Below are 26,286 nucleotides of genomic sequence, written 5' to 3' on the forward strand. Positions count from 1 at the left end.
GCATCATTGTAAGACTAGACAGATGGAGGGGACCAGGGAGATGGTTCAGTAAAGGGCTCTTCTTGGCAGCATGAGGCCTCACATGTGTACCCTCTGTACCCACATAAAAATCTGTGTTAGACAGAACATACCTGTAGTTGTGGGTTGTAGAGGGAGAGACAGGAGGATCCCTGGAAGTGAGCCCAACTTCAGTGAGAAAGACCCCATCTTAAAATTTAAGATGGAGATTAGTTGAAGAAGTCACCTGATAGAAAACTCTGGCCTCTTCATGCACCCATATGTACATGTGCAATACATCCAAACTTGTACAATTACATATGCTCCCCACACACACATAAGGAAAAAACCCTACTAGATAGAATCCTACAAAACCTCCACTTTCCAGTGACACCAATGAATTTATGTGAACTGATGAAGTTAGTATGTATGGAACCAGAAACCATAGAACATCATTTTCTGTCATGAAACTATGATCAGGATAAAGATGTTATTATTAGAATCTGTCTGTAAAAGGGCAAAGCCTCCCTCTGCCTTCTCTCCATTTCTCTTTCCTCCTTCCTAATCCATTTTCTTCTTCCTTTCTTCTTCCCTTCCTTCCTTCGTTCCTCCTCCCCTCCCTCCTCCCCTCCCTTCTTCCCTCCCTTTTTGCTTTCTTTCCTTCATCCATTGCTCCTTATTACATACATACTAGCTGAATGCTAAGAGCATAGTAAAGGAATGTAAATGACATGAATTGTGCTTCCAGGGAGCTTCAAGGTAAAAAGCAAGAGGGAATTAGGGTATGGGGTGGGGTGGGGCAGGCTCCTGTGGTCAAGTTCAGTTTGGTCTTAGCCTTTCTTCAAGCAAGAAGCAGCCCCACTCTTTGTTTTCCTCTTTCAGTCCCACTTTCCCAGGGTGTTAGGCAACTTCCCACTTCCTGAGTGTGTTAGGCAACTTTCCATGAGCACAAGTAGTTTAGAGGTTGGTAAACGTTGTGACAAAACATAAAAAGGTTTCCCCCTGTAATAATTAAAGAGATACATGAAGCACTGTTGCCTATGTATTGAATTGGTTGTAAAATATTCACTTGACATAGCGATGTGTCAAATAATGAATTCTTAGCTCAGCCACTTCAGAGAACCATTTGAGACATAATTATAATCATAGTGGCGTTCAGATCTCTCGTTTGGTCATGAGTCTTAACAGAAACAAACAAACAAACACACACAGAAACAAATAGAGAAAGACCAATAGCACTGTTTGGAGAAGCCAAGGGAATCAGCAGTGCCACAATAAATGGCGGTCCCTGACGTGACTGGTCGGCTTCCCCAGCTCTCCCTCTGTCTCCTAGCCAACATTCAGTCTTCACTTCCAGCTATTCGTATTCATCTTTCAATTAGAGCACACATTTCCCTGTTAGGAAAGTTCAGTGCACTAAATTGTGGAATTGTTTTCCTAAAGTCAGTAAAAATGGGGCAGCCAGATGTTTCTCTTTTACAAATGACCTCATCCATCATAGATTGATTCGTTTAAATGAAAATCTCTTTTCACGAGCTTTGAGGTTTTTCCATCAATTTATTTATTCTCTTTACATCCCAATCATAGCCACCCCTTCCCAGTTCCCTCCATTACATAGCACCTCTTCAAATCCTACCTCCCCTTCTCTTCTGAAAAGGGACCCCCCCCATGCCAACACACCCTGGCACAAACCCTGGGTTTTATATCATTTTCTTAACTATTTTTTATTATTTGTGATTATAATTTAATTATATCATTTACCTCTTCCTCCCCTTCCTCAGACCCCTCCTATACACCCCTCTGTGCTCTCTTTCAAATTCATAGCCTCTTTTTTCATTAACTGTTGTTATATACATGTATATCTATACATACACATATATGTATACATATAGACACATACATATGCATTCCTAAACACATAACTATAATCTGCTTAGTCATTATAATATCACTTATGTGCATGTTTTCAGGGCCCGCCATTTGTATTGGATAATGAGCTGGTGTGTTCTTCCCTGGGGAAGACATTTTCCTGTTCTATTTTATAAGAATTCTAGGAAATGTAAGAAAAAAAAAGAGTCCTCAGAATGCTCTTCTAAAATGTTATCAGGTACAAAAATTAAACTCTCTTCAACTGGTTGAAGAGATAAAAATGGAATAGGATTTGCTATCAAGCACCACTAGGGCTTCCTTACCCAGCTGCAGCATGAGTACCTCGTGGTGAGCATCAGCCAGATCTTACACATTGGGATGCCCAGGGCACGTCCAGAATCTGCCTTCTTAGGGTTCTTTTACAGATAGTACTTTGTGGGAAGGTAAAAGCTATTCTGTGTTTTCACATGAGTTCTGAATCCTATTATCATTAAGAAAACAGAGAAAAACTGCTTCCCATGGCTATTTCCCAGATGAAATTGAAGGAACTCCAAAGACTGACAAAGGAATTCTGTTTTCTAGAAGCATCTAGGGTTTTAACATTATACAGAAGTCACTTAAGGGCACACTGAATTCTTTTATGTTCTTAAGAAAACTATTTAAGTTTTAACCAAATATATATATATATATATATATATATATATATATATATATATATATATATAGCTTGTTTTCTGACTCTTGGCATTTAATAAACAATTTCGTATCATTGTAGTTAATTTGCTCTGTATCTACTTTGACTTGATATGGCTGCCCTATCAGTTTCACGTATTTGCAATTATTTAATGTTACTATCACTTAAAATGCCTATATACCTATAATTTGGAAATATCATGGCAATATAATTGTTGTTACTCAGATTTGACAAATGTTAATTATTACTTTATAGAACCAAGCTTCTCAACTCTTTCAAAACATTCTCAGGAATAAAGTGCATTTCCACTGTGATAGAGATTCACCATGGTAACCGTCTCAGCATCTTCCAGACCAGTGGCTGTGGGGAAGAGGGTTACCTTTGGGAATTCTCATAGTGCACATACAGCTTGTATTAGTTCTCCTCACTGCTGTCCACCTGCACACCTATGTCCTAAACCTTGTAAATCAGACACAGTTCAAATCCCCCCAAAAGTTTTAAAAATAGTATACTGAAACACAAGTAAACTATAAGGCTAAACAGGAAGTCAAATAATGTCATGCGTGAACATTTTTTTTTCAAGCAGAGCATAGGGCACATGCCTTGAATTCCAACCCTTGGGGGTGGTGATGGGAACAAGCATATCTCTGAGTTCGAGACCAAGCTGGACTAGTGAGTTCCAGGACAGCCAGGGCTACATCATCAGACCTGGTTTAAAAGAAAAACAAAAACCTTTTTGTTGTAGCTGTTCTAATAGTCTCCACAGAGAAGAAAAATAACCTCTACTTGGAGAGCTTGGACTAAGTTTTTTGAGAAGGCACAGGCTTAGTTTTATCCTTTCCCTAAGGACTCCAGCACATCTTACAGGAGCCAACTTCAAAGTCTAGAGCAGAGAACAGAGTGCTGCCCATGTGCATGGGCACTCCACGACTGCAGGAGTTCCAGCCTGCCTTCTCCTCGCAGATCCAGAGGCAGGCATCACCACACGATTGTAGATCTGCTCCTCCCTCTTATTCTGCACCCCGAGCTATCAGACTGTTTCCTTTCCAACAGGACCATACACCACCCAGTCTGCTCTCCACCTAGCAGAACACTCCAGATATATCTCGTGGTGTTTCTACTGTGTCTATTCGTGTCTTGATGTAGGTGTCATGTCATGGGCACACCTTTCCTGACCTTGCTATCTACAATGGACCCCTCTGCTCTCCCCTATCACAGCATGACTCCTCTGTGACAATTCCCTGTGAAATAGCTTTGATTTGTCCTTTCTCTACCATGTTATCCCTGTTCTACTTAATTTCCCTGACAACAGGACTGATGTAATCTGCTCTCTAAGAGTACAACCATTTCTAGATTAGGGTTAGTGCTGAGATGGATTAATAAATGGGGGGGGGGGAGTTCATAAATAATATGTCAAACTGAAGTCTTATGTGTCAGAGAGTTTTATCAGCTGCCTTGGACTTAGTGTGACTGGAGAAAAGTAAAACAAAAAATTTATGAAATCTATCAGGAAAGGAGGCTTCCAGGCTTCCCTGTTGTTATCCCAGGGTGAAGATAGTAACTATCGGCTACGAGAGCTTTGGGATTTACCAAATCATTTACATATTTCAGAAGGTATGGAAAAGAATAAGAGAAGAGAAAGGGAGAAGAGAAGGAAGAAGAAAGAGAGGGAGAAGACAGAAGGGAAGCTATCAGTGAACCATGCTCTGCTTAAATGCATCTTGCGCATACACTTAATGACTATTATAGTTCACCATGGTGAACCGCAGCAGGATGAACGGTCCTCAAACTTAAAACCCAAAGCCACTTGCGCCTCCCAGTTACACAGGAGCCTGGCATGGGGTATCTGCCTCTTCCTCCTGGAGCATGTTTAATTTCCACCTGCAGTTTAGGAGGTCGAAGAGGCAAGGATGGTCTTTAGCAGGATGTCATGGCTACAAAGTGGCTTCAGAGCCTTTCTTCTTCTTCATTTCCACACAGAATCTCCAGAGGGTAGCTGGCCTTCTCATATAAAAGCTCAGAGTTCCACCCCAAGGGAGAATCTGCTTCGCCACCTCACTAAGTATAAAGCTGGTCTGCCATTGCTCCCATGTCATGCATTGGCCAGAGCAGTTGTGGCTTAGAACGAGATTCAAAATGAGGAGAAATAAATAGCAGCTCTTCATTGGAAAATTGGCAAAAAATATACAGCTGTTTTCAATATGCCATAATAAATAACCCTTCGACAAAAGATACTGGCATTTTTGGTTTTTAATTTTTTTAAAAAACGTATTAGTATGTGTACAGGTACTGGTGTATACATATACATGTGTGGGAGTTTGTGTTTTTACTTATTAGTGTGTGTACATGTGTATACATGTACATGTATGTAGTAGGGTACATGCATACCACATGTATGTGTGAAAGAGGACAATTTGCTGGGCTCAGTTCTCTCTTTTCAGCACCTGGGTCCCATGGTTCAAACTCAGGTTGCCAGCCTTCATGTTTTTCTTAATTAACACCTTCACCCACTGAGGTATCTCCCTGATCTCATCTCCAGTTTGCAGATATAGTCATTGAAATCTTGTATGAGTCTCTGCCTATATTATTTCTACAGTGGTCAAGGGGACAGATTTTTTTTGTAACTATTCTTTAGAGTAAAACAGCACATAAATATTGAGTAAGAGTAATGTAGTAAACATCACACACACACACACACACACACACACACTTTTATTCTAAGTAATTCCCTGTGGATTACATGAAATTTAGTTTCATGAGATCAAGATCCAATTATTTGTTGTGGGACCTTGGAGAAATCATAGTACTTCACTGAATCTCTTTAACTATGAAATAAAGATTATATTAAGTAATAAACAATTTCTTCCATATCTGTGTATCTGTTATTCAGACTCTTAAGGATGCTTTTGTGTTGTAATTCATATTTTCTATGAGATGGATTTTCCTGGTTCTGATTCCACAGAGCAGTCCTATCATCTGCTCCAGGTTGGAACACAGCCATCATTACAGAAGGAAGAATCTTCTGGTTCCCCTCTATAGAACATACACACACACACACACACACACACACACACACACACACGTGCGCAAATACACATTCACATACAAACACATGCAAATGCACATTCACATACAAACTCATACACTCATATACAAACATACACTCATATACACACACTTATATACAAACACACACACAACTCACACAATGCACATACAATGTACACACATACACACATACACACACTGCTGTAATACAATGGTGCCAGAAGTAAATTTCTTGAGAATGCATGGGATATGCAGTCTTATCATCTCAGAGAATGATTCTGTACAAACTACCCTGCATTTCTTGCTTTGCCTCTTAGGAGATGGCGTTGGAGAACCAAACTAAACCATCAGAGATAAACAGCATCAAACTTTCATTTTCCAAGCTATTCACCACAACAAATGCATACTCTTGCCCTGGGCTTTGAAGAGCTCCCTTCACTTCCTCTGTCACTGACTAAGAGCAGGTTTGGGTATGACACACCTCCCCTCTCGCTCACAGCTGTGGAGGTATAGGGCACAGATAGAGAAAGTAAGACTCACGAAAACATGACTCATTTTTGCATCCTTCGGGTTTTGATCAAATGCCAAGAGATGGCAAGAGATAAATGAGTCTTGGGGCATATGGAAACCAGTAACATTATGGGTGATAATTCAAGTTTCATTATTAATTTTCTTCTTCACAAAACTATAAATAAATTGTAGCACAGCAGGTAAAGGATGCAGTCCTGAAAATTCCTGGGAATAAGTAGATATTTCTTTCCCAGCAGTGTTTGTTACAGACACTAATGATTTACTGACACACGTGTCATGTTGGCAGAAAGGAAACAACCCGTTCACCACAAAACCTTGAGCCTCAGATCACCATGGCAAAGGGATACTAGTTACCTAGGAAAATATGAAAGGAGGGTTTTCTTTTAAGATACACTTGATTTTCTTCCCTTCAATGACAGAAAGAAGAAAACATTTCATAAATAGAATGTACTAACTTCCCCTGGAACAGAGCTAGAATACGGACCTAAACATGACCTTCTCCTGCTTCAGCCTCTCAAGCACTAGTGTTAGGGGTGCACCCTACTCTGACCCAGTTTTGTGATACCAAATGCTGTGATACCAAATTGGATCAAATCCAATGCTTTGTGCATGCTGGGCAGGAACTTTACCAACTGAATTATATCCTCAGCTTGTCCCCTTTAAAACAGAAGATCAAACCATGGTTCAAAGATAAAAGAGTGACCCAAGACAACAAATCCAATAACAGCCATTCACAAACCCACCAAGGAACACTCTCTGTTACCCACCATGCCGCCGATGGTGACGTTCTCATAATTTCATTATCTAGATCATGATGGCCAAGATTGAAGATGACAAAACAGTGGTTCTTTGTAGACACAGTGTTTGGGATATATCATGTACTTAATGAGCTCTATAAAATCAGTTATGTAAAAATTATCTTGAAAAATATGATTTAACAACATGTAAATGAAACACAAAAAAATTTGCAAGAATAGTAGCAAGTGGTAAACTAATCTCTTTGTGGCTCTTGGGTGAATTTTGCCTCCACAAAATTTTGCCTATGTGTACTGAGACCATTTAATTACATTTCCCTCCCTGCACCACAGTGACAGGTATACTCTTACAAAGCCTATATTTGCTTCTGAAATCAGAAGATAGAATTTGGAAATTCCTTTTATACTGCCTCTTGGGTAGTCGGCTGTGGCAGATGGAGATCTTTTTGTTACTGAAATATAATTGAAGTTATATTTCAACCCCATTGAAATAAAGCTCACAAAATATAATCCATATACAATATAACTGAGTCATTCGAAGTATATAATTTAGTGGCTTTCCAATTTTCCAATACATTTTAAAATATCTCCCCACTCTGAGAAACTTCAGATCCTCTTATCCCAGTCTCCACGTGCATCCGCCTTGTTCACCAACCTCTGGCACTACTCATTTGCCTTGTCTCTGTAGATGGAGATTTTCACACACTATTTAGTTTGTTGTGTCTAGCTTGACACTGAGAGTTGTGATTTTAGGATTCACCCAGGCTTGTCGCTGAGATAACTCAGGAGCAAAGCATCTGCCACATACCTGACCTCCTGAGCCCCAGGACACACACCTGACCTCCTGAGCCCCAGGACACACATGCCTATGAGTTGTCCTCTGACTTCCCTTGAATGCTTGGTATACCTGTATACACACATATTCACACACTCACACCCAACCAAAATAAAATACAATTTTTAAAAGGATTCATCTATGCTATACATATATCAGTACCTAATTCTCTTTTATGGCAAATTATAACAGTATATATATATATATATATATATATATATATATATACACACTCATATATAATATATTATATATAATCATATTTTATTCACACGTTTATTAGTTTAGGCATACATGAATTGATTTGGGCTCTAATTTGGGTCATGTTAATATGGACATTCATGAATATGGTTTCATGATTTTTTTCATTTCTTCTGGTTACATATCTATAAATATAGCTGCTGGGTCACTAAGAAATGGAATTTCACATGTAAACATGGGAATTTATACAACATTTTTTACAAAGTAAGAGAGCTGAAGGACAGTAATTGAAAGCGTGTCAGTCCATTAGATACCACTGTCAAGCCCAAGGAAGGGACTTGCCCATCTTTCTTGAACTGGCTATCCCAGGACAACTCTTACCATTTTCCTGTAATAGACAGCCCGTGCTGGAGAGAGCAGTCCCATTCTGGTTCCTCTTGTACACATGTATACCATTTTCCCATACACTTCTTCTTGCATACAATGAATCTATGGAATTATTCTGACAATGCATGTTAAGTATTTAGAAAACTATAAAACACAACACATACATACACACACATACACACACACACACACACTGCACACATACCTGTTAGACTACTTCCTCACACAGTTCTCTGAGACCTGAACAATCAGGGTAATATTAAAATCTTGCATTCTAAAGTTTGAAATTAAATGATTAATCACTACAATGAACAGGTCGTGTTTGAAGTCACAGTCATGAAGCAGTAGCGATATGATTTATGAGCGATGCTTCACATTGCACTGAACTGCCATTCAGATTCACAGTAAACTCAGTGCTTGCATTTCCTACAGAAAATGTAGAAATTGGCCATATTTTGTTCTGAAATTGTAATGAGACTTACAGTGTATATATCTTTGCTTTCAAAAGTAATCTGGCCTTATCCTTTACTTAGTTGTATGTGATAGCTGCGTACCACATACTTGGCATAGAGTTATTGCTTGTCTGTCACTGTGAGAGGTATCGCACAATAGCCTGCTATATGACACAGTTTCCAGGAACTCACTGTGGTGCTCAGTGGGGACTTTCTGCACCACAGTGTTGGGCTACACCTCCCCTGTTCTCATCACCCGTTGTCCTGTAGGTGATGCCGCAAATGTGTTACTGAGGTAGCTAGCTCTGGCAGGAATGTGGTATGATGGCTGTAGGGATGCCAGACCAGAGCCTCACCAAAAAGTACCTGCTGGTGACAAGCATGTTCTTTATATCTCTACTTTCAGAGAAAAAAAAAAACAAATCAAAAACCATGTCAGGTTATTTTCCAGGACATATGGGTCTATCAAGGCTGCTATTGCTTAAAGCTTGACAACAGAACTGCAGAGTCAGGAACTTTCCCTTACATCATATCAGTGCCCTAACTATCAAACATCAGAGCCCACCTGACTCCTAAGCTCTTAGCTGAACCATCTCATTTTTAAAAATAAAATTTTTATTGATAAATAATACTCATAGAATACAATGTATCACTTCTAGGCCTTTTGGCTAAGATCAAGTGTAGAATACTTACACAAGTGATGGTCTTTAATATGCCATAGTCATAAGATTATGAAGTCAGCACCACTTTCAATCTTAACACCTGGCACCATCATGAGAAGCAAGTAGCTAAAGCTACATAGGTTGTAAGCCTCAGAAAAGAACCTACTGCAGTTATCTTGCTAAATGGACATCATATCAAACTGGCCTCTAAGTTCATATCTTTATACCCCATAGGTCATTGTGCCCCTCAGCTCTTGTCACGGAAGCTGCTTCTTGTGATAGATAAAAGTTAACACAGGATCTACAACTTGTCATTAAAAAGTGTTCACTACTAAATCTTATAACACATTTTTATAATTTTATACACGTATAACATGTGAACATATCTCCTATGCCATTACCCTCTTATCTATCTCCAACTCCTGATGAGCCTTTCTTTCCTCCTCTTAGTCCCTGCTCTATTTTTGTTTTGTTTTTGTTTTGTTTTGTTTTGTTTTGTTTTGTTTTGTTTTGTTTTGTTTTTGGTAAGTTCTATGCGGTAGCCACAGCCACTGGTGTTCATAGTTGTGATGACCATGACATATCCAGAAGGCAGTGCTTCACCAAGAACTCCTTTTCTCCTCTCAGTCTTACAATCTTTGCACACCCTTTTCTACAGTGTTTCATTTCTTAAGCCTTAGACAGGGTGGTAGACATGTCACATTTAGACCTGGGCACTTAACAGTCACTTGTTCTCAGCCCTTTGGCTAGTTAAGAGCCTCTGCATTTACCTCAGCCCAATGTAAAAGGAAGCTTCTCTGGCCACCACTGAGAGCATCACTAGTCTATGGCCATAAACATTAATATGTGGAAGGCACTTTGATGGCATCTCCATTTAATAAACATCAGAAGTCAATTCCCTTAGGTCTTATGACCACCCCAGCCATGATACCTTGGTTATAGACAGACATATTTGACATCTGTAAACTCCTCACAGGGAGCTCAGCTCTCTCCTTTAGTTCAGGCATGCTAAACTCAGAGGCCTGGTGTTGAACCGTTCAGTTTTCTTAGAGTCTATATTGGTCCATGGAGCAGCCATTAATCACAGAACCAAATTAACAACCAAAATTGTTTCTATCTCTTTGGCAAATTAGCTTTGAAAAGTCTACCATAGAAATCACATTCTAAAACAACTAACCCTGGGTCCACAACTCCAGCCACCTCCTATGTCTAACCTTCTCATACAGAGCCAGTATCCTTTCATTAAACCACCAACCACCAGGACCACAAAACAAACACCTAGAGACCACCAGTCCTAAGAACAACCCTTCCCAAGCAAGTCAGGACTGATCTGTTGATTCTGACCTACTACACCAATTCCTCACAAAATGCCATGAAGACATCTGGCCTGTGTTTTCCTGTTGTTTCTCATTCTATCTCATGACTGGCTTAGGTGCCATATGGTCATTGTGGTGAATCATGTCTTCCACTCCAGGAAAACTGAGAGCCAATAACCTTTTATTTTTAACGGCATTGGTCCCTTGATGTCAACACTCAACGGCCAGTTTTATAAGCTGAGGCTTAGAGGCAACTGAGATTTGACTTTATAAGATGAAGACTCCTTGATGACCAACCTAGGACTTTTGGTAGATAAGTATTTGCTTTGCTCAACGACTGAAACTTTGAGGGGGTACATTGTTTTATTGTAACTTAGTTGAACCTCACTTTTGGGTTTTGTGTGTTTGTTTGCTTGTTTGTTTGGTAGCTAGAAGAGGGGATGTATGGAAATCATGCAGTATTCAAGATACAAAATAGGTATTCAAAACTTAGTAATTACTGGGCAGTTGGCAAGGATGAGTTTTGTCCCTTAAACCTATGTAAGCCTACCAACTGCAAGGGCCCACACTTGTGGTAAGTGGTGCTGGCAGCGGAATGAAGACTCCTTTGTACTCCCTGCTTCGTAAGTCTAGCCTATTCGGTGACCTGCAGGCCAATAAGACTCTGTCTCAAAGCATGACAGTGATCCTACAGATGACACCTGAGGCAGTCTCCCAGCCTTTTCAATCCCATGCATACACACACGCATGTCCATAATAGGAATTATTGTGACGATTGAGACTCAACAGCATCTAAAATTAACCTTTGTAAATAAAGCAAATGTAATCCACCCATTTATTATCCCATCAAGTAAAAAGAGTAAACAGATTTTGTTTCTTCTCCACTGAGAATTAAGAACATGATCAAGATCATCTGGCTTAAAACAAAAGTTGTGACATGCAAAAATATACTTTGGCAGTGTGGTCAAAGCCACAGGGAGTTGGCCTCTGGAAAAGCTAGAGGAGAGGCTGAAAGAGTCTCTTGTCGGGAATGGTACACTGTGGCAGACAGACAGAAAACGTCAGTGAATTAACAAGGGTGACCATATCAAGAGACAGGCACAAATAAATTACAGTTATTGCTTTGGTATCCATTTTCCCCCATAGGACAATTCATGCAACCAGGAGGCAGCAGAATGTATTCAGTAAGAAGTTAATAAGGCACAATAGGCCATTTAGTTTGTGTAACTTGCCACAGCTTACTTAAACACCCAGCATTTACAAACATCCCAACAAGTGCCATGTGAGGCACTCAGGGAAGCCTTGAGTTAGTGACAAAAAAAAAAAAAGCAGCAACCCGAACACATAACCACAGTTCTGTTTTGCATCTGTAACTGTGCCTGAGATCTGCGGCCCTCCATGTTGAATCTGGCCAATAACAAGTAAGGGAACAAGATTCAAATATGGAACATGAAGTGTGTAACCCCTGGGACTGATTCTTTCTCAGAGTGGTGCCTATAGGCAGGAAGGGAAGCACACTTCTTTAAGCCAGAGAAGCTCTATTTTACTGATGCCTCCTTCCATAGTAAGCATGGTCTCTGTCTTGACAATCTGTATGTTTATTCTTAGAGGTGACCCACACCTCACAGACCCTCCTCACAACCAAATATTATGCTTTATGTTAGTTTTCTGATTATAATTTGACTTCCCTCCCCATTCACCTTTTCTATGTGAATGGGAAGAACTAAGCAAAACAATCCTTCTAAATCTCTAGGCCCTAATACCTTGCACTATAACTTAATATGTTTACTCTACAAGATTGGTCGATTATGAACGTATTTTTTTTAAAGAAAACATCATAAGTTTACGTCAAAACTATGATGATGTCAATAACACTCAGGGGTGTTTTGGACATGGATGACCACATTTCAGAAACGATGTCATGTTGTGGTTCCATCAGACAATGCTGGATGATCATGACATTATTTAGCTTTTAGTACATTCCAAGAGCAGCTATTCACCATTAAGTAATTCTTATGAATCATACTATCCACATGTCATAGATAAGAGAACAGAGAAACAGAATTGTTAAGTAATTTCACTAACACCTGATGTGACAGAAACATGATTTAAACCCACACAGTCAGGCAGCAGTGTCAGCTTTCGTGACCTCTGTGCTAACCTGTTTCCATCCTGTCTCTCAAGAATGGTAAAATTTCAGAATCTTTCCACAAACTGTTTGTGTGTGTGTGTTGTTCAGAAGCATTAATAGGTCTTAAATGCCAAGGACCAGAGTGACCACAGTATTTGGTATAAATAAATAAATAAATAAATAAATAAATAAATAAAAGATGCCCACGTTTCAATTGGTGTTCTCTCTCACCTGTGTGGCCGAGGATGCTGCCTATGGCTTACAGACTAAACTATGGTTATGCTGGGCTCTCAAAGACAGTCTGCAGCTTGTACCTCAGATTCGCTTCTTCTGGTTCTAAGAATAGACTGACACAGACGCCAAGGCTGAATGGACTGAGGAAAGAGGCACAGGGCTTACCTTCAGCTGGTGCTGAAGCAATGGGAAAATGGATGAACTTAGGGAAAAAGCCACAGGAAGAGATACGAACTCAATGAATACTCCATATGGCTTAGGAGAGAAACTATGGTTGAAACCATAGAAACTCATAGAATACAGATGTGCTTTGCATTATCTGGATTTCTCTAGATCTATCTAGAATGTGAGAGTTTTCAGTTCTGTCTTGCTAACTAACGTATTAGAATTACCCACATAACAAACAGAGCAAGAATAGCATCATTTTACAAATAGAAGAACTGACCAACCATGGAATGATATCTGTATTTCTGTGCCTATGGAAAAGGTAGAGTGGCCCTAGGGACAGTACTAGACAGTACTTCGAGGTATTTTCTGTGCCCTTTGTAGACCTCTATGTGTATGACTAGGAGGATCCAGTATCATTATAATGTCATCAAATTGGTGAGTTTCCATCTTGTCTGAGTACATTTATGATATTCAAAACATTTCCATAAAGGATAAGGCAGCTATGTTCCCAGTATCAGCACAAAATGAAGAAGCCATCTTGCTAGTGCATTAAAGACATATTAGCAATATACTCAGTGCACATGATTGCGTTAGGAAGAGAAAACAAGCTAAGTAAAAAAGAGAAGTCCCATGAGATCTTCTATAATGTAAACTGAGCCTGAAGATTTAATAAACTTAGCCATAACTACCACCCCAGAACTGCATCTCTGGCATGCCAGTCCTGGTTCTTAGCAGTATTGAAGAAGGCATGCTCAAACAAGCAATGACTAATTATGGCAGTGACCTACTTCTTTCTATGTGCTTTAAGAAGTAAAATAATTGACTCTACTAGTAAACTGGCTCCACATTATTTTTAATTATTTGCCAGCTGTGTACTTTTCTCTAATCTATCCCATCCATGTATCTGCCTGTCTAACTAGAAGACATATCAGACCACTTCCCAGGAATCAGACAGGCATGGCTTACAAATGAGCATGCAGCTTGATTTTAATACTAAATGTGGTGGCTCACACCTGTAATCCCAGCATTCAGGGGCATACACAAGGAGGGTCTAGAGTTTGAGACCAACCTAGCTGATAGAGTGGGAATCTGAAAATAAAATCTAGCATTTACAAATTTATTTATAACTGATAAGCATGGTTGTTGATGGACTCTTGTTATTTGTAGAAATCATCTAAGCCTTTAAGTGTATACATAATATTTTTTAACAACTAGAGTTTTGGGGTTGGAGAGATATCTCGGTGCTAAGAGAGCACAGAGGGTGCAAATTTCCACCATCCATGTCAGATGACTCACAACATCTGTAACTGCAGTTCCATGGAAATCTGGCCAGTACAGGCATCTGTAGTCATGTGCACATAGCCACAAACACACACACACACAACCATACACATATTTTTTTAAAAAATAAATTAAATCATTAAAAAAAAACCCTGGAGTTAGAATTCTAAAACTTATAACTTTCAAAAAGTCACCTGGATTTTAATGTAAAATAGTGTTAAAAGATTTGGGAAAAAATGAATGTATTTATGACAATTTACTTGCTTCAAGTACTGCATGCATTTTTGGAACTACTACTAGCTGTTTTTAAAAAGATTTTAGAGTTTAAAGGAGTGTAAAAATAGTTGATTCAATATCGGTCAGCTGGAAGGCAAGACACACTGAGGAACCATGAAAGATGTATACGGGAAACTCAGAGAGAAGGCCACCAGATAATCTACTCCATGCAACCGAGATGCCGCAACAATGAAACAGAGAATCTGGAAGGAGGGTTTGTGCAATTGTAACAGAAGCGAGATGAATGCCATAGATTAGACTGTAGGAAGAACTGTGAAAATGCACAAAAGCACAACACAAAAAATACGTTACTGCTATGACAGCTTTGGTGAGAGTCATACAGCGGGGACAGCTAAGCACAACCCAAGACAGGTGGCAATGCTACAAATAGCTATCCAGATCTTTCAAGTCTGTGCTTTGCATAACTGATATGTAAAACTGCAGTAAACATGCTTATAATTGAATATTAGTGCCAAGCAAATATTTCTCTAAGATAACTTACAAGACCTTACCAAGATAGACATCTGATGCTCCAACATCTAATAAGGACGCATGTTCCACTGTGTTCATAGCAGCCTTATTTATAATAGCCAGAGCTGGAAAGAACCCAGATGTTCTTCAACAGAGGAATGGACACAGAAAATGTGGTACATTCACACAATGGAATACTAGTCAGATATTAAAAACAATGAATTCATTAAATTCTTAGGCAAATGGATGGAACTAGAAAATACGATCCTGAGTGAGGTAACCCAATCACAAAAGAACATACATGGTGTGCACTCACTGATAAGTGGATATTAGCCCAACAGCTTGGAATACCCAACATACAACTCACAGACCACATGAAGCTCAAGAAGAAGGAAGACTGAAGTGTGGATATTTCAGTCCCTCTTGGAAAGGGGAACAAAATACTCAAGGGAGGAAATGCAGAGACAAAGTGTGGAGCAGAGACTGAAGGAAAGGCCATCCAGAGATTGCCCCACCTGGGGATCCATCCCATATACAGATAGCAAAAGCAGATACTATTGTGGATGCCAAGAAGTGCTTGCTGACAGGAGCCTGATATAGCTGTCTCCTGAGAGGGTCTGCCAGAGCCTGACAACTACAGAGGTGGATGCTCACAGCCAACCATTGACTGAGCACGGGGTCCCCAATGAACCATATGTGTTAAAATATTTATCATGATTGGACATTTTCTTTCAATGCATTTATGTGTATGGGTCTTTTGCTTGTGTGGATGTCTGTGTATCCACATGTGTGCCTAGTGCCAGTGGAGGCCAGAAGAGGGCATCAGAGTCCCTAGGACTGAAGTTATAGTTGGTTGTGAGGCACCACAAGAATGCTGTGAATTGAATTCAGGTCCTCTGGAAGAGCAGCCAGTACTGTTAACCTCTGAGCCATCTCTCTAGTCCTGCGTACAAATATATTATCTATATGGTAATATAGATAAGATAATATATAATCTCAAACAGATCTTCTATGCTTGAGAATCAATCAACTAAGAGTCTACTAAGATTCAAAACAGCAGATCCATGCCTAGCTGAGCTTAAAGGTTGATTGACTTACTGACGGTGGCACTTCTTTCTCCAAAATAAAGTCTCACCCTCCCTCCCCAAGGCTCACACCTCGGAGCCCTCACTGTTCAACCCCTGCATCTCTTCCTTGAGCTGTCCATGTTCTCCTAATTTTCAAAATGCTAAGCTAACAATTCCTAAATCACCATGACTCAGTCTACCCTGTAAGCTAGTACTTGGGGTTTATTGGCAGATAGACCCAGATTTTATTCATCCATCCATCTTAAATGTGCAGTGCCCATAAGAATACCTCTTAACTATGAAATATTAAATCTCACATCTCAGATTCAAAGATGACAAGCCAAAGTTGTCTCCCTCATCCATTTCCCCCTTTATACTCCCCTCCTGCACATACGCTTTAAAATCACACTCCTACTTCCTACTGTGCTTTCTCTAAAATGTTCTGCCTTTCTCTGGGTGTTCTCATGCATAATCACAGTCCCTGCTAATGTTCCCTCGGGAGGGTCCACTAGAAAAATTGGCTTTTTCTGTTTTCCCTCACAGAATTGCCATTCTGGTCTGACATCTTTGCACCTGTGATTTCTTCCTGCCAGCCTTGCTGACTCCATCAGTTTCCTACGTCAGCTCTCCTTCTTCCCCAAACTGTCACACCCTCTGTCACTATGGAAATGCCTTGTCTCTATCCAAGGATCTCTACAAACTCCCTCGGTCTAGGAATGGGCCCCAAGTCCACCAGCCCCTCAGCCATCAGCCCCTCACCCACCAGCCCCTCACCAGAAGCTTCTAATGAGCTGGACTCCAGCCTGACCCTCCACTACTCTGCTCAGAAACCTGAAGTGTCCTCAGTTCTGTTTCTTCACCTCCTCTGTACTCACCCAATTCTTCCTAATTAGACTCCATTTCTCTCTACTAGTCCAAGGCCGGCGGACCCCTCTTCTCTTTTTTGGAAGCCAGTTTGGGCTAAAATCTTAGCACTTCACACAGCACGAGGACTCTGAGCCACATGTCAAATTCTATATAACAGAACCTTATTAAACATCCATTATTCATCAAATCAGGAACTGAGCCCTGTAATAGAAAATAAAAAGTATGACCCCGCCTTTGAAGGAGGCCTTGCCTATTAGAGAAGAGAAACAGAGGCATCTCACTCTACTAAGAGGAGACCCCACGAGGCAGATATAAGCATCTTTTTTGTGAATGTAGTAAAAAAAAAAATAACCAAAAGCACAAAAAACAGCCATTTCAATTAGAAACTAAGGAAGTCTTAGAAAAGATACCATTTGGTGAAGATATTGAAAGGTGCGTTTAAAAAAAAAAAAAAAAAACCAAGACAAAGGACATTTGGAAGAGAATCTGAGAGACAACGGGCATAAGATAAGTAAAACCAGAGACAAAAACCAAGCATCTTAGAATCATTAGACAATGTTGTAAAACAAGAGGAACTGGTAAGAGATGAGGTAAGAAGTGACGAGAAGACATCAACCAAGCAAGTGGGATTGGGAAATGATATTACGAATTTCACACTCTAATAATCTAGAACGACTGAGGGTGTTTGAGTAAAATAAAATTTTTTAAAAAAAGGTTAAATGATTAACTTTTGCTTTAGACAAAATATTTTCTTACTGCGAGAAAACAAGCGACTCAAGTCAGGAGGAAGGGGACCATAGTAAACAAAGTTCCAAGCCAGAAAGGGAAGGGCAGAATGCTGGGGGGTGGGGGTGGGGTCCCAAAGACAGAGTCAAATATCATTAAGAGCCCAAACCAACGAACCTCCCTGATTGTCAGACAAACAAGTGCTGAGTGATTCTACTCTTTCTGACCTGGGCAGCTAGATGAGGCTAGCAATGACGCTAACCACACTTTCACCTTGACTGCATATGTAATCTTTAGTTCCACATATTCCACAGAGCCTCAAATTTGGTATAAATTAAAACTTTCTTCTTGCTATTCTCTGCTCATAGCCTCTTGTGTGTACCAACAGTCTCCTAACAATGTTTGTGAAGTAAAGATAAAAACTTTGGGAGCAAGGATAGAAGAATCTTGGGGTACACCAGTAGCTAATGGACAGAGAAAATAGAAAAACTCATAAAAGCTAGAAATGAGTGGCTGAAGAGGTGTGAGGGGCCTGCAACACGGCTCAGTGGGTAGTGGTGCTTGCAGCCAAGCCTGGGGACCTGGGTTTCATCCCTGAGACCCCCACATGGTGGAAGAAGGCAGGAGAACGGTCCTTCCTTAGGGAAGAGCACTCCGATTGGTTGTCTGGTGCCAAATGGCCAGCTCTAAAAACACGCATACAGATAATATTATACCAGCTGAACAGATTGTTTTCAGGAATATATATGTGTATACATATACATACATGCATGCAGTTGATGAAAATGAGGCCATGGACCTGAAGAAGAGCAGAGAGGAATACATAGGAGGGCTTGATGAGAGGGAAAGGAAGGAAAAATGAAAATTCAAGTACAATCTCAAAAAATCAAACCAACAATAAGAATGAACTCCTGAAAGTTGTTCTATGGCTTCCACACGAACGCTGTGGCTCACGTCTTTCCTCCTCCCACCAAACGTCCGAGCATATTAAAGAACAATAAATGTCACAGGATTTGTTAAGTAAGAAGGGTGCGGGAAGAGATTACAGTCAGCAACATGAAGTGAAGACACAGAGAAAGACTGAGAAAGCCACCCACCACTCGGTGGTGTGAAATTCACCAGTGACCTTCAGAAAGTGAGGCTGAACCCCGTGCGTGCTGCGAGGAGATGAATAATAAATGGATTGCAATCATGACGCATAACCTAGCTGGAAAGAGAATTTTGATTGGGTAGAGGCAAGGTAGCCCCAGGGAAACCCAATTCAAACCAAAGGCATAAGGAGTGCAGAAACACGCAGTAAACTAGTAGATTCTTAATGAAATCCAATTCCTAAACAAATAAAAACCAAGTAGCTGCAAAGATACAAAGACTGGGGTGTCTCTTTCACACAAAAGACCGGAAGAAAAAGTCTCATGCATGCCTCTGGGAGAAGGCCAACGGCAGCATTCTCGACAGAAATATTAGAACGACCTATGAATCTGTTTTCCTGGAAGCTAGAAGCTCAAGGGAGCATTCCCCTTTTTCTGGGATCCCCTGGAGTCAGTGAAGATCTTCCTTTAGGGATCTAATCTTTTTGCTTCTGAATTAGCTGAGAGCCACTTTTGTGAGGTGTCACTGCGCCACCACGTGGGAACTTTCAGAAATAGCAATTTCCCCTAGTACAGTGGTTCTCCACATTCCTGACTCCGCGATCCTTCAGTTTAGGTCCTCATGTCGCGGTGACCCCAACCATAAAATTGTTTTCGTTGCTATCTCACAACTTTAATTTTGCTACTGTAATGCAAATATCTGTGTTTTCCGATGGTCTTAGATGACCCCTGTGAAAGGGTCATTCGACGCCAGAGACACAACATGTGCACGCACACCTTAGAAGTTGGCTACTGCATTGAATTACAAAATTCTGAGGCTGAGATTTTAGATACCCTTTATTTTGCAGTGAGAACAGAGGAGCCTTGCTTAGTTTTTCAAATTTCTTATTTTACCCTCATGGATACTGTAGGCACCTCTAAGTGCCTGCCCATAAAATGAAAACACATACAAAAATCTTAGTTTTATATTTTATTAGGCTTGTTCTTTGATTATTTCATGTATGTATTTGATGTATTCTGCTATCTTTACTTCTTTAATGTCCCTCATATCCCTTCAAAATCTATGAATCCTTGCCCCTCATCACAATTCCTCCGACCTTTGGAACATCTGATGTTCTCATTAAAACCCGTTGTAGCATCTACCTCTGTCTTAAGTTCAGTTCGTTAACTAAATGCAGAAAGGCAAAGCTTTGGTCTCAAACTTAATTCTTAGCAACCACCATTCTGTTGTGAGAGAGATACAATGTCTTGTGTTAATCTGAGTTACAGCAAAATAACAATTTTACAGTACGGAAGCTCAAATGCAAAGGTAATATAGGAATGAAGAGTCAGCCAGACAACATAATTAGTACGTGCTGATTGGTTGCTGCGAGGCCCCAAATACACCAGCAATCAAACCTCTCCCATCTCAACCCTCCATTACACAGGTAACCTTGGCTGTTTGACATGCTGTTTGAGTGATGATTAAATAATTTCTTTTAGAAAACCAGTACTTTAATACCTTTACCAATTTGTTTTACTCCTTTGATTGCTTTGTGGTTGTTTGTTTCTGAAAAATAATAGATGTAATTAAAGAAAATGTATGCATTTCTTGTGGAAGGAGTGAGACAAAATCACATGCAACTCCACAAGACACAACATCAATGTGTCTTAATATTTTGATACTTTCAATTCTTTAAATGTTTTACTAAAACATCAAACGGGTGGATTTATGTATGTACATAGGATTTATGTATGTGCATCTACGTATGCATGTATGTATCTAATGAGTTAAGTGTTCTGAATGTCTTCCGAGCACGGCAAAGCCTCCGCACTTCTGACTCACTGCAGAGATGTTTATCTTGGCACTGAATAGTCACTGTGGGAGGGAATGCCATGCCCTTGGAAGGGTGACGCTGACATGTTGCCCATGCTCCAGTAAACAACTTCCCATCCATGCAGAGGCATGAAGCCCTAATTAAATTTAGTGGCTACATACGAAAATCAGATGTGTGAAGTGTTTGCTGAGAAGAAAGGTCTCATCAGGAGGGGAGAGAGGAGAGGGGGAGGAGAGGTGAAAATGTATAAAACTCATTCAATAGACAGAGATTGTTAGTGATGCTCCTTCCCAGGGCTAATACTCAAGACGGTTAACTTCCACCCTGAACCCTATGGTTGTCTCAGCTTCCGTAGCTAGAATCCCTACTCCAATACATTGTCCAAGTGCCAAGTGCTTCGTGGGATACAGCTTTTTAATTCTTTGCAAACTATATCCATGTTATTCCATCAGGGCTGAGCACTTGGAAATCTTTTTAACTTACCCCTCTCTTTTGAATACATCAGACACATGTATCCATATTTTTTATGGGAGGGGGCCAGGGAAGACAAAAATATTTTAATAAAAAGAATGCAAAGAGAAAATTATCTAGTATCCAACCTCTGAAATACAAAAGATACATTTAAAAGGTATTATTTTATTGTTTGGAAAGGCAGTCTTTCCAAACTCTATTGAATCTCCGTCAAGATTCTCATTCTCAGAAATAGAACACAGAGCCCATAAGGGTGAATAGCCAGTCGGGCTTTCTGCTCTGAGATCACCAGTAGATACCACACTGGAAGTTAAAGGAAATGCCCATTCTCTCAATTGTTACAAAGAACAAAATGCTGGGGCAGCAGGAGAGCAATACTGCTATTGTGTGGGTTCCGGTTGCCTGTGTTCCAGACTTCCGTCCACAGTAGGTTCCGGTTGCGTGTGTTCCAGACTTCCATCCACAGTAGGTTCCGGTTGCGTGCATTCCGAGCTTCCGTCCACAGTAGGTTCCAGTTGCGTGTGTTCCAGACTTCCGTCCACAGTAGGTTCCAGTTGCGTGTGTTCCAGACTTCCGTCCACAGTAGGTTCCAGTTGCGTGTGTTCCAGACTTCTGTCCACAGTAGGTTCCCGTTGTGTGCGTTCCTGGCTTCCGTCCACAGTAGGTTCCGGTTGCGTGTGTTCCAGACTTCCGTCCACAGTAGGTTCCGGTTGCGTGCGTTCCGGGCTTCCATCCACAGTTGTGGAGATACATAGATAGCAACACAGGATGGCACACCTGCCTGCCTGTCACCTCCTCCCTATTGAGTTATCTGCAGAATACTCATATCCATACAGTGTGTGACCCACACAATTAGGACACTCAGTGTGGAGAGAATATCTCCTTCTGCTTCTAAAGCAACCTTCCCTTCTCTTCCCTTGGAATATCCAGGAGGAGTAGAAATCCAACAGACCACCCACTGATTTCACATTAGCAATATCATCACTTCAGAGGCTGAGGTAGGCCTGCAGACAAGTGGATTCACTGGAGAAAATGGTGGAAACCCCAGAGATTATGGCCAGTAAAAGCCATACTAACAGATTCTGAGCAGTTCAGATAAAGGTATCAGCTACCCTTAAACTTGCTTTGCCAGCAAGGCAAACAGCAGCCAGAAAAAAAACCACAAACATCACATGATTCTAGAGAATATGGGCCCAAAGTCCTTCACTCAAACGTGCTTAAGATGAATGTATATTATATAAAGTAGACACATAGAAGCAGGAAGAAGTGGCCAGAGAACATTAATCTAGTTTTATTTCCTAGACAGATGCAGTTACTTAAAGTGACAAATTAAATGATCAGATATAACTCATTTAAAACAAATTGAAAATGTTATCTCTCACTGCCCCCCAATCAACAGATGAATTTCCTGGATGAATATCAAGAAGTTTCTAGAAAAAAAATCTGACTTCCTTAGAGGGTCCAGGACGAGGTGGCAAATATCATATGTTCATCTCTTTCACTCCTTGAAACCATATGTACAGTGAAGCAAACCCTCAGAATGACAGAATAGAAGAGAAAAGGGGAAAAAAAGCCACAGCAACATAACACAGAAGCCTGAACAAGACAGACAACTCCTAAGCAACTGGATATCTGAGAGAACCGAATCGCTTAGACAGTAGACCCACCTGAGGAAGAATTATTCAATATCATAGAACCATCACTATTCTCAGGATCATTGTCTGAAGACCCTAGAGGTGCCAGTGTCTCTGGAATTAAGGGTGAGGGGATTATCTGAAATAAAGGCTGAGTGAACAGTTTCAGGGGAGGTTTGGAACCCCTGAATTCCTTGTCTTCCCCACAATCCACTCCCCACCCTGACATGTAATGTGTTCTCTGAAAAGGACAGCACAAAGTTCTCTGGATCAAAAGGCACAACTATGGTCACTGCAAGCTGACCCAGCAATGAGGAAGGATGGTACTTAATGACTACAGAGCACGGTAGGGTGTCGCCATCTTTCCCACTACACTTCCATGACAACACGTGTGGATGGACCGCTACTCCCAGGCAGGAAGCAAGAATCTAACTAAGCAGGCTGACCTGAAGCACTGGGATGTCAGAGATGGGTTTAGAGATGGTTTATCTAAGACTGTTGATTCAACTGAGCTGGCCTCTTTTGTTATATTGTTTTGTTTTTTGAGACAGGACATCACTTTGAGCCTAGGCTGACTTGGAATTCATTATGCAGTCCAAACTGTCCTCAAACTTCTTATGAGCCTCCTGCTTCAGCTAGGATTACAGACACGAGTCACTGTGCCCAGCTCTGAGACAGGTTTTTAACTTGAGTGCGGATTACATTGTCCAGTCAGACTAGTAATATAGCCCTTACTGTCATTGTCTTATTCTAATTTTGTGCTGAGTGATGTTTGCAGGGTCTCCTCCATCCCTTCAGTTTAGACGAGCTGAGGAGATTCCTTTAAACAAAACAAAACAAAACAAAAATCTCTTTTCCTGATGCCTAAAAGCTACAAGGAGATGATACTAAGAGGAAATAGAAAACATAAAGCATGTATTCATTCAATCTCACTGGCCAGCTACTCAGAGCCTGAAACACAGGGGAGCCCTGCCCGGAACCCCAACTATGGGGACTCCTGTTTCTCAGCTGCAATCTCTCTTGTCCACTGAATTCTCTCAGGGAATTTGTAAATTAATTCTTGACTGTAGCCTAGAGACTGTTAGGCTTGACATCTGTGAAGCTCTTGTACTGGGACAATGGCATGCTTTTTTCTATGTTCCACAGTTTCTATGCTCATCACTCAGGTTCCAAAAGCAAAGACACAAACTGCTTTAGGAATTTACACCCATACAGCAGGAGTGATAAAACACAGAGGTAAAAACAATCAAGACATCCCCATCCCTTTGGTACGTGGAGCTGTAAGCAGCACTAGAAACAGGAGGGCTGGCACACTGAGCAAGAGAAAGGTAGGGATGGCACCTGTCTGGGCCTGTCTGGATCTGCATATCATCAGGAGAACAGAGGACTCCACATTGAATGCACCCAGCTCTGCCCTCTAAGGGCTCACCGGGTACCCATCCCGCTTCCTAAAGAGAATGGGAATTTTTTTGTAAGTACACGGGAAACATCCCTTGAAAACCCCCAGCAGAATTAGGTGATGACGGTGGCAAAGGCAACTCGTCAAGATCTGGGCTCAGACTGACATCCCTACAGCCATCACCATAAGCTATTTCAGAACACCCAAGTGTGTTGTCCTTAATTATAAAATCAGTAGTGTGATGGACACGCATATTTGTTCAACCAATGACATTCACATAGCAAGCACCTATTCTGTGCCAGATCATTTATTGGCATTGGAATGTAACGATTAATTTTTTTTAAAGTCCTTGCTTTGTGGACTTTATAATCCAAAGGCATGAGGGAAAGAAGCAAAACAAATAGATACCTAATTGGAAAATCTATACAAAAGATAAACTCTGTGGAGGAAGGGTCTGGGCTGTTGTGAGTGTGGAGGATGCTGTGTTCAATTGTAGATAGGGCCACTACCATGACCTTCACTGGAAAGAAACAGTTGAGCTTGAAGGCTTGAATAATTGGAGGAGGACAGGACACCAGGTGACATGACCTTCCTCTTACTAGGCACCAGGGACGACTTAGTCTGATAACAACTTAGATCTTTTCTCAGATACGAGGACAGTGAATGCAGTAGGTCAGTGTCGACACAGGCATCGACTCATTGACCCATGTTGGCTTTTGATCATGCCTTGTTGAGCAGGCCTGTCCTAGATAGCATGTAAATGATCAACCACACACCCCTAAGACCAGAACAAAAAGAGACAGAGCAGAACCTCTCTCTAGATTTTTTTTTCAAATCATGGATTAAGTCTTTCTCCTAGACAGCCTGTTCCAGAATGTGTAGGCCTAAGTCATGCCACAGAATGAAAGACAAACTGGTGTTTGCTGTTGCATGTGAGAGGACTTAGTCCACAGTATCCCACACATGTGCAATACTCAATAGTTCATAGGTGTTTTAAGTGATTAGCAGAAAAAAATTAAAAATCAAAACAAAACACTGCAACCATCTTTGTTCCAGTTAACCGTAACCTCACAGTTATAGGCCATGAGACCCTTTGCTACCTGACCTCATGGACTGTGGGAAACCTGACTCTCTGATGAGGCATGCCACGACTCTCAGAAACTAATGGATAGCTCATGCAAGTTCCCTCCCAATTCTAACCAAAACACCGAGCTAACATAGAAGATCAAATAAAATGCAGATAGAAAATAGTCTCATGCTCCTACAGCTGATAAACAACTTCAGCAAAGTGGCAGGTTACAAAATCAACTCAAGCAAATCAGTGGCCTTCCTATACTCAAAGGATAAGCAGGCTGAGAAAGAAATTAGGGAAATGACCCCCTTCACAATAGCCACAAACAGTATAAAGTATCTTGGGGTGACTCTTACCAAACATGCGAAAGATCTGTATGGCAAGAACTTCAAGACTCTGAAGAAGGAAATGGAAGAAGACCTCAAAAAATGGGAAAACCTCCCATGCTCATGGATCGGTAGAATCAATATAGTTAAAATGGCCATTTTGCCTAAAGCACTATACAGATTCAATGCAATACCCATCAAAATCCCAACTCAATTCTTCACAGAGTTAGAAAGAGCAATTATCAAATTCATCTGGAACAACAAAAAACCCAGGATAGCTAAAACTATTCTCAGCAACAAAAGAAAATCTGGGGGAATCAGTATCCCTGACCTCAAGCAATACTACAGAGCAATAGTGTTAAAAACTGCATGGTATTGGTACAGTGACAGGCAGGAGGATCAATGGAACAGGATTGAAGATCCAGAAATGAACCCACACACCTATGGCCACTTGATCCTCGACAAAGAGGCTGAAAACATCCAATGGAAAAAAGATAGCCTTTTCAACAAA

The sequence above is a fragment of the Apodemus sylvaticus genome, chromosome 12 (genome assembly GCF_947179515.1).
Source record: "Apodemus sylvaticus chromosome 12, mApoSyl1.1, whole genome shotgun sequence".
NCBI lineage: Eukaryota > Metazoa > Chordata > Mammalia > Rodentia > Muridae > Apodemus > Apodemus sylvaticus.